This window comes from Pteropus vampyrus, unplaced genomic scaffold (assembly GCF_000151845.1).
Source record: "Pteropus vampyrus isolate Shadow unplaced genomic scaffold, Pvam_2.0 Scaffold147, whole genome shotgun sequence".
In the NCBI taxonomy this organism is placed as follows: domain Eukaryota; kingdom Metazoa; phylum Chordata; class Mammalia; order Chiroptera; family Pteropodidae; genus Pteropus; species Pteropus vampyrus.
In genome coordinates, this window is record NW_011888928.1 from 2,053,250 (window position 1) to 2,064,198 (window position 10,949).

At 42.1% G+C, this 10,949-nt stretch overlaps 1 pseudogene; it reads left to right on the forward strand.

The window, feature by feature from the left end:
* Positions 1-3,698, forward strand: part of LOC105298259 — a 28,722-nt pseudogene extending 25,024 nt beyond the window's left edge.
* Positions 3,699-10,949: the final 7,251 nt, after the last annotated feature.

Below are 10,949 nucleotides of genomic sequence, written 5' to 3' on the forward strand. Positions count from 1 at the left end.
AGTTTACTTTGAATAAATGAGCATTTGAAACACACGCGGGCACCAAGACAAGGCAAGATAATTTCCAGATTTATGGAGAATATCAATAGATTGTGAACTGCAGAGACACAAGTTTAAGGGTGTAATGAATGTTTTCTGCTTTAACGCTTGTCTTTATGTCTCCATGACTTTGTATAAATTTCATTTGTTTTTAAGGTCAAAAGTCTAACTTGAGGTCGTTTTGGAATGTGAACCCCTGCCCAAATTACCCTTTTAGCTCTCTTTGCATTTCTATAAAAGCGTGTGTTGCTTCTGCTTGCTTGGTGGCAAACAAGCCTATGTTAAGTAGTGGTAAGAACCAGATTTATAAATGCACGCAGGAAGATCTGTACAGATGTGGGAGGCAGAGGGATGCTGACAAGAGCGGCAACTCTATCCACTAACTACTCTCTATTCTTTCTTTTTTAGTTAAAGTATAGTTGACATATAATACTATATTAGTTTCGGGTATACAACACAGGGATTCAACATTTATATACTATATGAAATGATCACCCTGGTAAGTCTAGTTCCCATCTGTCACTGTGCAAAGTTATTACAATATTACTGACTATATTCCCTATGCTGTACATTACATCCCCGTGATTTAATTTATTTATGACTGGAAACTTGTGCCTCTTATTCTCCTTCACATTTTCACCAATCCCCCCACCCCCGGCAGCCATCAGTTTGTTGTCTGTTTCTGTTTTGCTTGTTTGTTTTGTTTTTAGATTTCACATATAAGTAAAATTTTATAGTATTTGTCTCTCTTTGTCTGACTTATTTCACTTAGCATAATATCTTCAGGTCCGTTGATGTTGTCGTAAATGGCAAGATTTCATTCTTTTTTATTGCTGAGTAATATTTCATTGTGTGCGTATGTATCTATATATATCACATCCTCTTTATCTATTCATTTATTGATGGACACCTAGGTTGTTTCCAATATCTTGGCTATTGTAAATAATGCTACAATGAACATAGGGGTACATATATCTTTTTCAATTAGTGTTTTTGTTTTTTTTCCGAGAAATACCCAGAAATGGCATTGCTGGGTCATATGATAGTTCTATTTTTAACTTTTTGAGGAACCTCCATCCTATTTTCCATAGTGACTGCACCGATTTACAACCCCACTAACATTGTAGGAGAGTCTGAGGGTTCCCTTGTCTCCACATCCTCGCCAACACTTGCCGTTTGTTGTGTTTTTGATAATAGCCATTCTGATAGGTGTGAACTTTCTCTCCTTTCTAGTGCAATCTTCTAGCTAACTCCTGCTGTTTTTTTTGCTGTGCATCTGCACTGCTCTCTTCCATCTCTAGCTTGACCTGTCCTCTGTGAGTTCCAGTCCAAATTTAGAAAAAAAAAAAATCCTTTCCAACTTGTTTAACAGGCCAATAACTTAAAGTGTCTGCCTTTCTATTCTCACGATGTTTGCAATTCCACATACCCACTCATGACCCTTCCATTTTCAAAGAACTATGATATTCACTGCAGCTTTAATACTGAAACAAGACAAGAATATTACATACAAAAAAACACTATATGCCAATCTTGCTATAAAAATAAGACACAAATCTTAAAATATTAGCTGGTGAATTTTGTCATATGTAAATATGGTTATAACTCACAAGTGGTGAGTTATTTTGACAATGAGTAATTGGTTTAACATTCAAAAGTAAGTCAATGGAATAGTCCTTATTAATAGATAAAGGGGAAAATCCTATGATCATCTCCATAGCAGAATTAAAATATGTGACAAATCACTTATCTATTAATGGTAAAGTAATATAATGATGCAGGGTTAGAAGTTCATTTATTTAATTTGGTACCAAGCCTCTAGAAAAACCCTACTAGAGAGGTAAGCACTTCCAGAAAAGTGGAGTTAAATCTGCTCCCACATAAAAGCTATTAGAATAGTAACAAATATTGTCAAACCAACTTTTTTAAAACTCTGGAACTAAACCAAAGGCTTGCAAAAATCCATGGGATGTTTATACAAGAAGAATAGAGAAATCTTGGCAAAGAGAGAGAGCTTTGTAACAACTTGATTTGTCCTGTTCCCATCCTTTTCTTCCTAGCTGTGTGGTAGCTTTGAAATCAGAAGGCTTGCACTGCAGAGGCTGCGAAAACCAGGAGCTCAGCAGCCACTGAAAGGGAGAATGGATTTGATGCTACTCAAAAGCTCCATCTCCAGAAAATTGTCACTACTTAACCTGTCTGCTAGTTTCATAAAAGCTCCGTTCTCAGAGCATGTATTTATTTTACCTAACTCAGAACTGGCTCTTTACAGTCAATTCTATTCTTGGGTCAGTTTTTTTTTTTGACATCACAGCTACTTCAGACAGTGAGACCAGTTGGAGCTAATGAGAAGTTGACCCAAAAAACCTAAAAGGAAACAGTGGGGAATGAGATGTCTAGAAGGTTTTGAAATTTTCTAACTTATTCATGGGAATCTAGAAGGCCATACGTGTGTATGGGGTTGTACCTATGCACAGAGCTCTGCACACGTTCTAGAAAGACCCAAGAGGCCCTAATCACTCACCCCACGCTGAATTTCAGGTTCTGTGCAAGCAGGAAGTAAAGGCTAAGGCAGAGTTGTAAGTGGCCTGGTGGAATGTTGAAAACATGACACGCACAAAGCCTATTGGAAAAGTCCAGGTGACTTATTGGTTTAAGGCTTTTAGGCTCAATAATATCTAAGCATTAGCTAACCACTAAGCTCACTGAATGGGGACTTCAGCAGCTGTATGTGACAAACGATACAGATTTTACAAAACTAATCCGGGAAAGTTACTAAACAAAAAAATCAGCATCAAAAATGACAACAAACCCTGAGGGAGAAACTGATTTCCAAAATGTCTTATTTTCAATTAAAAAAAAAAAAAATCTAAGGTGTGCAAAGAAACAAGAAATATTGCCCATACACAGAAGAAAAAAAAAAAAAGTGCAATCAATAGAAAGGATCTCTAAGGAATCCCAGACAAGGAGCTACTAGGTGTAGACTTTAGATCAGTGATGGGGGCGCACGGTGGGGCTGGCAGGGGGGGCTGTTGCTGTTGTCCCTTTGGCTGCAGCTGTGCTCCCCACCGCCTGCCCATGTTCTCCAAATCAATTGGCCTTATTTCCTCAGTAGAAATCTAGTCACTATGATGTGGTAGTTGCTGTATGCTATCAGCTCACAATAACCGTGACCTTTGAAATGTGATCAGAAGCACTTGGCCGAAGCACTTAATGCAACATCCAGCATTAAGTCAACATGTGCTTGCGCAGTTCATAATGGCTGTTCGTGGCTGTTCTTGGCTGTTCCTGGCTGTCTTCCCTGTGGAAGACAGGGAAGTTCCTTATTCCTGAAAACTATTCAACCTCACAAATCCAGTTTTGAATCAGGAAATCGAGGCATTCAGTCTTTCTGAAGACATTTCATCAGGGCTCTCTGAGGACCCAACTGTCAGCGTGAGCTTCCAAGTTCTCTACCTGATTGTTATTACCTGTCTGGGGCGGGGGTTGGAGAGGTTATGATGCCAACGATGTGGGTTTCAGGAGGAGTATCACTGTCAAGATTTATCAGGCGGAACAGGATCAGGCCCTCTTCATTGCTGGCTCTAGTCCTCCGAGCTGTGAACAAGGGGTGGTACAAGCCTGTGGAGCAGTTCGTCATACTAGAGATGCAGTCTTAAGTAGCTATATGCTGGGACCACCTCACCTGCCAAGTGCCCTCATCAGTCCTGGAGTGAAGCCACAATCCGGTTGCAGAGTATTACACAGTTGGGCATGAACAGATTATTCACGCATCAACCTCAGCCGTTCCGGGCTACTTCCGTCTAGTCGGAGTACATTCCTAAACTCAGTGCATTGGAACCATGATAGGGGTCAGTTTTCTGGACATCTCTCAGAGTCACTTTAGATCAGCTACAGAGCTCATCCTGTGACATCAAACCTGAGTTAAGACGTGGAAGCTAGAAAATTGATCAGCCCTACTAACTAACCCAGAAATATTTTCCTACCACAGGTCTTGTGGGGTGCTGTTCACGTTTACGCAACGACAGAATCACTCATTTTATAATATGCTGTGGATTTTTGGAGCTGGATATAAGTAATTGAATTTTTTATGTTAATTCTGTAAATGTCCAAGGGATCTTCTTTATCTCACCTATATCTGAACTTCCATTTAAAACATTTTATTAAAAAAGACATTTTAAATAAAAGCAAAATTAATATACACACAGAGAGATGTGGAAGCTGAGTCTCAGAGAGCTTGTTGTCCAAGCCTTCGCAGCACAAGTGGTGGGGACCGAGATTCATGCTCCTTGCAGCATGGCACCCCGCGTTTATGAATCTGGATCTTTTGCTTTCTTGCATGTAAATTTAGACCCCCTTCTCATCCCCACCACCAAAGTGATGCCACAGACTGTATCTCTGCCCACACGCAGAGGTGAAAATCAGTCATCAGACCCTAGCGGGAATTTAAGCTTCATTGATGCCAAGGCCTCTAGAAGCCCACCTTGGCCTCCCCTCTTTACCTGTTGAATAAGGCTTTGAGACTGGTTCCCCGCTGCTGATTTTGGGCAAGTTCCATCCACCACCGGTCTCTGTCTCAGCCATTGTAAAATAAGTGGCCTGGTCTCTTAAAACCCATAATCTTTGAGAAAGACTCCAAGATTCTAAGCAAAGGTCTCTGCCTGGTGAGGAGTAAATTGGCAAGAGAAGAGCAGAAAGATCATTACAGGACATCGAAAGAAGGCAGAACACTTGGCATTTTGTGGAGTATCCGTTTATAGATGAATTCTCATCTTCTCTCCAAATCTACATTGTCTTTGATTGTACACTTTGGTTTGAGTCATTCTATGACCCTAGCTGTTCTGATATGAACTTGATTTCTGGTTCAGGTAAAACGAATAGATCAACAAGTCTTTTTTAAAAGGCTACTAGTTCACATCCTACAGAAAGAGAAAAAGTATAATTAATATCAGGACAGGTATTTCCCAGCCCCAGCTCTGCTCTTGACATCTAGTGTGAACTTAAATAGTGCCTCTAGATTTGAGTTTTCTGCAAGATGAGGGTGTTTGTCTGCATTATGTCAAAGCGGACTTTCAACTCCAAATTCAGTGGAAGACTGTGGCTCACGGCATCTGGGTTAAGCTGAGAATCACCTGGTGCCTATGCATGATGCTCATCATGCTGGACTCCTGGGGGTAGACACACATGGCTGGCTAGAATAGAGTCTCCTTATCTGAGGAGGATCTGGACAAGGAGAATCTCAGAAATGGCCAAAGAATGTCCAAAACTTATCAGTGACCCTGGCTGCTCAACCCTCAGGGTGTACACAGAGCCTGTCGATATGGCATCAGGATTTCAGATCAGCAAACACTCCTCTGCTGGAGAACGCTATGTCTCCGGAAGGAGCCTGGCAGCAGCTGAGCTGTTCCCAATTAACCATATATTTTAAGACTCCAGTGCTCACCCTGGGCACTTCAACTGGCATCTCTGGGCCATTTCACTAATATCACATGACTCCGGAACATCTAGTCTTTCCCATCATTCTTGCTCTCTCTTCTCCACTTCATGCAGAGTTGAAATGACCTTTATGAGGCAGTAGGTGGTATACAGAATATCAGCCAAGAGACCTTGGAAACCTTACTAGCTGTGGTCCCCTTCTTTTTTACAGTTGGTTAATCTACAGGTCAGAAGCTCGGATTAGAGCACAGAATGGAGCATAGGGTGCATAGCAGCCACTACGCTGTTCACGATGGGAATGAGAATGGTTTAGACAACTTTCATTTCCTGACTGCTAAGCATACAAACACCATAGCTATAATTAGGGTGTATCCTACCAGATCAGTATTGGGAGTGGGAGGGTGAGCCCATGTCTCCCATGGAATCTAGAAGGTCCAGATGCCTGCTCTCCTTGCCTTCTCTGCAGCCACCCCATGTGCACATGTACTGGTTCAAACAACAGATGCACAGACTCCGTCATGGACGTGAGGACCAGTGATAGTGAGAAGCAGACACAGAGAAAGGAAGAAGTTAGAATTTATTCCAGAAGCCAATGGCTGCAGCATCTCACTTCCAGGGAGGATCGTGGACGTGATGTACAAGGCTATGGCAATGTTGGCTGGGCAAGATGTGATGTCAACTTGCTCAGAGGCAAGAGAGCGTGCAGTGGCAAGACGTAATATTGTCTAGTGTGAAAAAGCTGAGAATGTAACCTGCGATTAAAATAAGGGGCAGGAAAAAGAATTCAGGTTCATTAAAAGTGACCTTGTGAAATAAATTATGGCCGATGGAGACACTGATAGAAGAGGCGTCTTGCCATCTGGCTCGATAGGAGAAATCGCTTTCCTTGGGACATTTCCCTGGTGACTGGGGCGTGTGGCCTTCTGTTTCAGAGGTGGCAGCAATTATGTCATTCCCTTTGCAACTGCCGGTTGAAAGAGTCCCTGGAGTTTCATGGGGAGTTTGGAATCCTATGAAAATCCACAAAGTAGGGGATGTTGGTAGCGTCTGTTGACTTCCCACTATGTGGAATTTCCGTCTTATGTTGGCACCTCCCTATATGAGCTGATTTTGACAACTGGGCTCACACTGCACAAACCAAACAAATCAGAGGGTCGCACGTCTTCACCTCTGAAACCTAGGGCTGCACTAAAATGCTCAGCAAATCCAATATTCCCGCCTGGCACTTTAGGTGATTCAAAGCACCAAGGATGAAGGGACATTCTTTCCCAGGGCAATGCAGGTTGTCATCCACAGCAACACCCGATTCAGAGACACTGGTGGCCATGGTGAGTGTCCAGGACTGCAGAAGTATCCACGTCACACAGTGTTGAGTTGTGGTTCTGGCTGTGATCATGCTGTTGTACACTCTCATTCTTACAATGTCCCTGAGCCTGAATCTTCGTAATTCCCCGAGCCACGTTTCCCAGACTGGGTTCTCAAGGGGAACAGAAGCTGAGACAGAGTTAGGACCACAAATTTCATTGCAAAGCAACACCTGTGAGAGTAAAGGAGAGGAAGCAGGATCGGGCACAGGAAACCATCACCATGTGGGACTGAGGACATCTTCTCTAGCCTAATAGGGAGCTCTGGAGCAAGGATTTTCCATTAGAGGGGTTCTCCCTTGGGTATAAAAGGAAAGACCCTAGTACTACAACCTTACTCTGTCCCTGGCTAGAGGCCCTCTGGGTAGAGTGTGATCTCAGCTCAAACACCTAAGTCGTGCCTGAGAAGTGTTTGTTGTCAGTGGTCAGATAGCCACCATCCTTGCAGCTGGGCAGCGGGGTGCTTCTGGAAGTGGGGTCCGAGTGGCACATCTTTCAGTCAGACACGGGGCACCCCTTGTGCTGTGGGGATCCTCTCCATGCACATTTGTGAATAGGTCCTCCAGGGCTCCGGTGGGCATCCTTTCTGCAGGAAACCATAGAGGATGGAGGTAACTGGGGCAAACTACAGCCCCAGCCCGTGCAAATGGTGTCGGGGCTGCGGCTACTCCTCGTCACCCTCCTCATCTCTCCATTCTAAAGTCTCCTTGTCCTCAACTACCATCGAGGCCACTCTCAGTGTCTTACCTGGTGGTGTGACCCAAATCCTCGTTCCTGAGAGGAAAAAGATATTCAATGCATGTCGTAATCATAAGAAAGTTGATGCAGCTGTACGAATAGCAGACAAAATAGACTGTAATTCAAAAATGGAAGCGGAAAAGCAATAAGACGGAAGGAACCTGGGCCTCTGAGAAGTCTTGTTTTGGTGGAGCCCCCTGGCTAGCCATAGACTGTCCGCACTAGACTGCTTCCTGAGAAGCAGTCTTCTATTTTTGTAAATGTGAACCTATAATCTGAATCCAGTTTTTTTTTTTTTACAATCCAAGCTTTAGTCATTGATTTAAATATGACATTGATCTAAACTAAATTATATACAATAAAGCTTCCCTCTGGATTTTCTGTGCTTTTGATTGATTTCTCTGTCTGATTCTTTATTCTTCTAATAATATCATCATGTTATGTGTTAGTACTACTTAGTTTTAAAGCTAGGAGATTCAAGTGCTCTAAATTAATCTTTTTTCAATATTCAAATTTTTATGGATATTCATAAGAATTTTTCCTTCCATACAAACTTAAGTATGATTTTTAAGTTTCTTGAATCACCACCACTACCAGGCCAAAAAAAAAACAACAAAAAAGCAAAGAACAAAACAATAAAACAACTAGATTTTCAAATATGTCATTCTTAAAGGGTAAATTGAGCAACAAAAAAACTCCCAAAGTATCTAAATGGAAAATGGGAAGAGGACTTGAATCGACAGTTTTCCCAAAGAAGACATACGAATGGCCAACACGTACACGTAAAGGTGTTCAACATCACTAATCATCAGGGAAATGCAAATTGAAACCACAATGAGATTTCACCTCCTACCTGTTAGAAAGCTATTATCAAAAAAAATCAATAGATGATAAACACTGGAGAGGATGAGAAGGATGAGAAGAGGGATCATTGGTGCATTTTGGTGGAAATGTAAATTGGTACAGCTACTATGAAAACAGTATGGAGTTTCCTCAAAAATTAAAGATAGAACTATCATATGATGAAGCAATTCATTTCTGGTATATATATCTCGAGGAAATGAAATCACAATCTCAAAAAGGTATCTGCACTTCCAAGTTTATTTCAGCATCATTCACAGTAGCCAAGACATGCAAACAACCTAAGTGTTCGTTGACAGATGAATGGATGAAGAAAACTTGGTACATGTATACAATGGATTATTATTCAGCCATAAAAAGAAGGAAATCTTGTAATTTCTGACAACATGGGAGGACCTTGAGGGCATTATGCTAAATGAAGTCAGTCAGACAGAGAAAGACAAACACTGTATGAAATCGCTTATTTGGAATCTGAAAACGCAAACTCAAAGAAATAAAGAGTAGAATGGTAGTAGCCAGAAGCTGAGGGGTGGAGGAAATGAAGGGATATTACTGCTGATAATGAGAGCCTTTCGAAGGTCTAATGTAGAACATGGTGAATATAGTTAACAATTCTGGATTGTATTCTTATAAGCTGATAACGAGAGTAGAGCTTTAATGTTCTCACCTAACAACAATAACAAAGTGCTAATTATGTGAGGTGAAGGGTTTGTTAACTACTCTGATGGTGGCAAACATTTCGCAATATATACCAGTATCAAATCATCACACCGTACACCTTAAATCACACCATGTTATGTGTCAATTTTATTGCAATAAAGCTGGAAAATAACAAGAGTAAATTGAAGAGGTAAATATCGATATCTTCACCTTGTAGAGTCTCCTCATTCAGGAACATAGTGAGAATTTATTTAAGACTTTTTTATGTACCTCATAAACAATTGTATAGGTTTCTTTTTAAAAGTCTGCCTGCCTCTTATTGAGTTTATTAGTAGAAATGATATAATTTTGTTGATCTTATAAGTGGGACTTTCTTGCTGGTCCATATTCTGATTATTGCTAGTTTATAATTAAAATAGGATTTATCATCATTTACCAGCTATGTGATTTGGGGTGGCTACTGAACCTCTCATGGGTTCAATCTTTTAACAAAATTAAAGACACGTGTATAATTCCCATCTGAGAGAGTTCTTGTGAGAAATAAATAAGACTATACATATAACATACTTAGTATAGGACCTGGGACAGAGAAAACTAAATGCATAAAGTACTCTTACTACCGACAGTGTGATGTATTTGTCAGGTCGGAAGTTTAGGCACTGCTCTCACATGTAAGCCAATATACCCTGCTATCAAACCTCTAGCCCAGTCCAGCCAATACCCTGGAGAATGAATGGGAAGCCCTGGGTCGTATGCTCCTGGAGCAAAGGGACACAGTGCTCCCTGGGCTCTCACCCCAATCCTCTGCCCCCAACTTCCATTCCCAGCAGGAGCCCAACACAAAAGGAAGAGCTGTTCAGGGCCAGAATGTCAAGACCAGACTGTCTTTCCAGAATAATTATATCCAACCCCTCAAATTGAACTGAAAACTGAGGTTCAGCGAGGGAAAGAGATTTGTCAGAGGTTATCTAAGAGGTTGAGAGGCAAAGCTGAGACTAGAGTTCAGGTCCACTGACTCCCATACCTGTGCTCTTCCCACTCCATCCAAAATGCTCCTCCTCCTGTGGCTTTGACCTTTCCAAAGAACTCCCTTGTCCAAAGGCAGTGGGCAGGTGGACCAACAGCAGAGCCATGAAGTCATTCAAGTTTGCCAAGCGCATACTCTCCACTCTCTTCCCTACTCAAGTCTGCCCTGGCCTCCAACTTTACATCTCCAGAGAACACTAATCGCCGCTCACGCTCAAGGATCAAGGACTTGGTGTGTCTCGCCTCCTCATTCACGTCTTAAAATAGAAAGTTGGGAGAGGCTATTGCTTAACCAGGGAATTAAGTGTTAATGGAGGCATTTCAGGCACAAAGAAGTGAAATGCTTCACGAGCAGAGATTTCCCAGCATCTGTCTTTCTATGTCTTCTAGGGAGGAAAGAGGTCCCTGGGAAACATAAATGGGAAGGAAATGAGGAGCTATAGGTTTAGCCACAAGGGTTGGTTGGTTACACTGGCAGAGCTGACAATAGCCAGGTCAGGACTGCGGGTGGATTGGAAAAGAGAAAAACTACATGCAGTTTATGCAACGCTTTGGTTTTTATTTCCCTGCTCCTACACCAGGGGCGAAATTTCCAGATTTCCATTTCCTGGTGATACGGAGACTAGTTTTGGGGTTGATTATTGGATCTCTAATATTAAGCCCTAGGAATGGACCTCTTGCTCCTGCCCCTAGCTCGCTTTCACACACCAGGAACGGCTCCCAGGGGACCCTCTCACCCCCACTCCCACTGGGGAGAGGGAGTCCCAACTCTGCATCCGCCTCGCCGGAGCTTCCAGGAGAACAGAAGGCAAAGGAATCAAACGA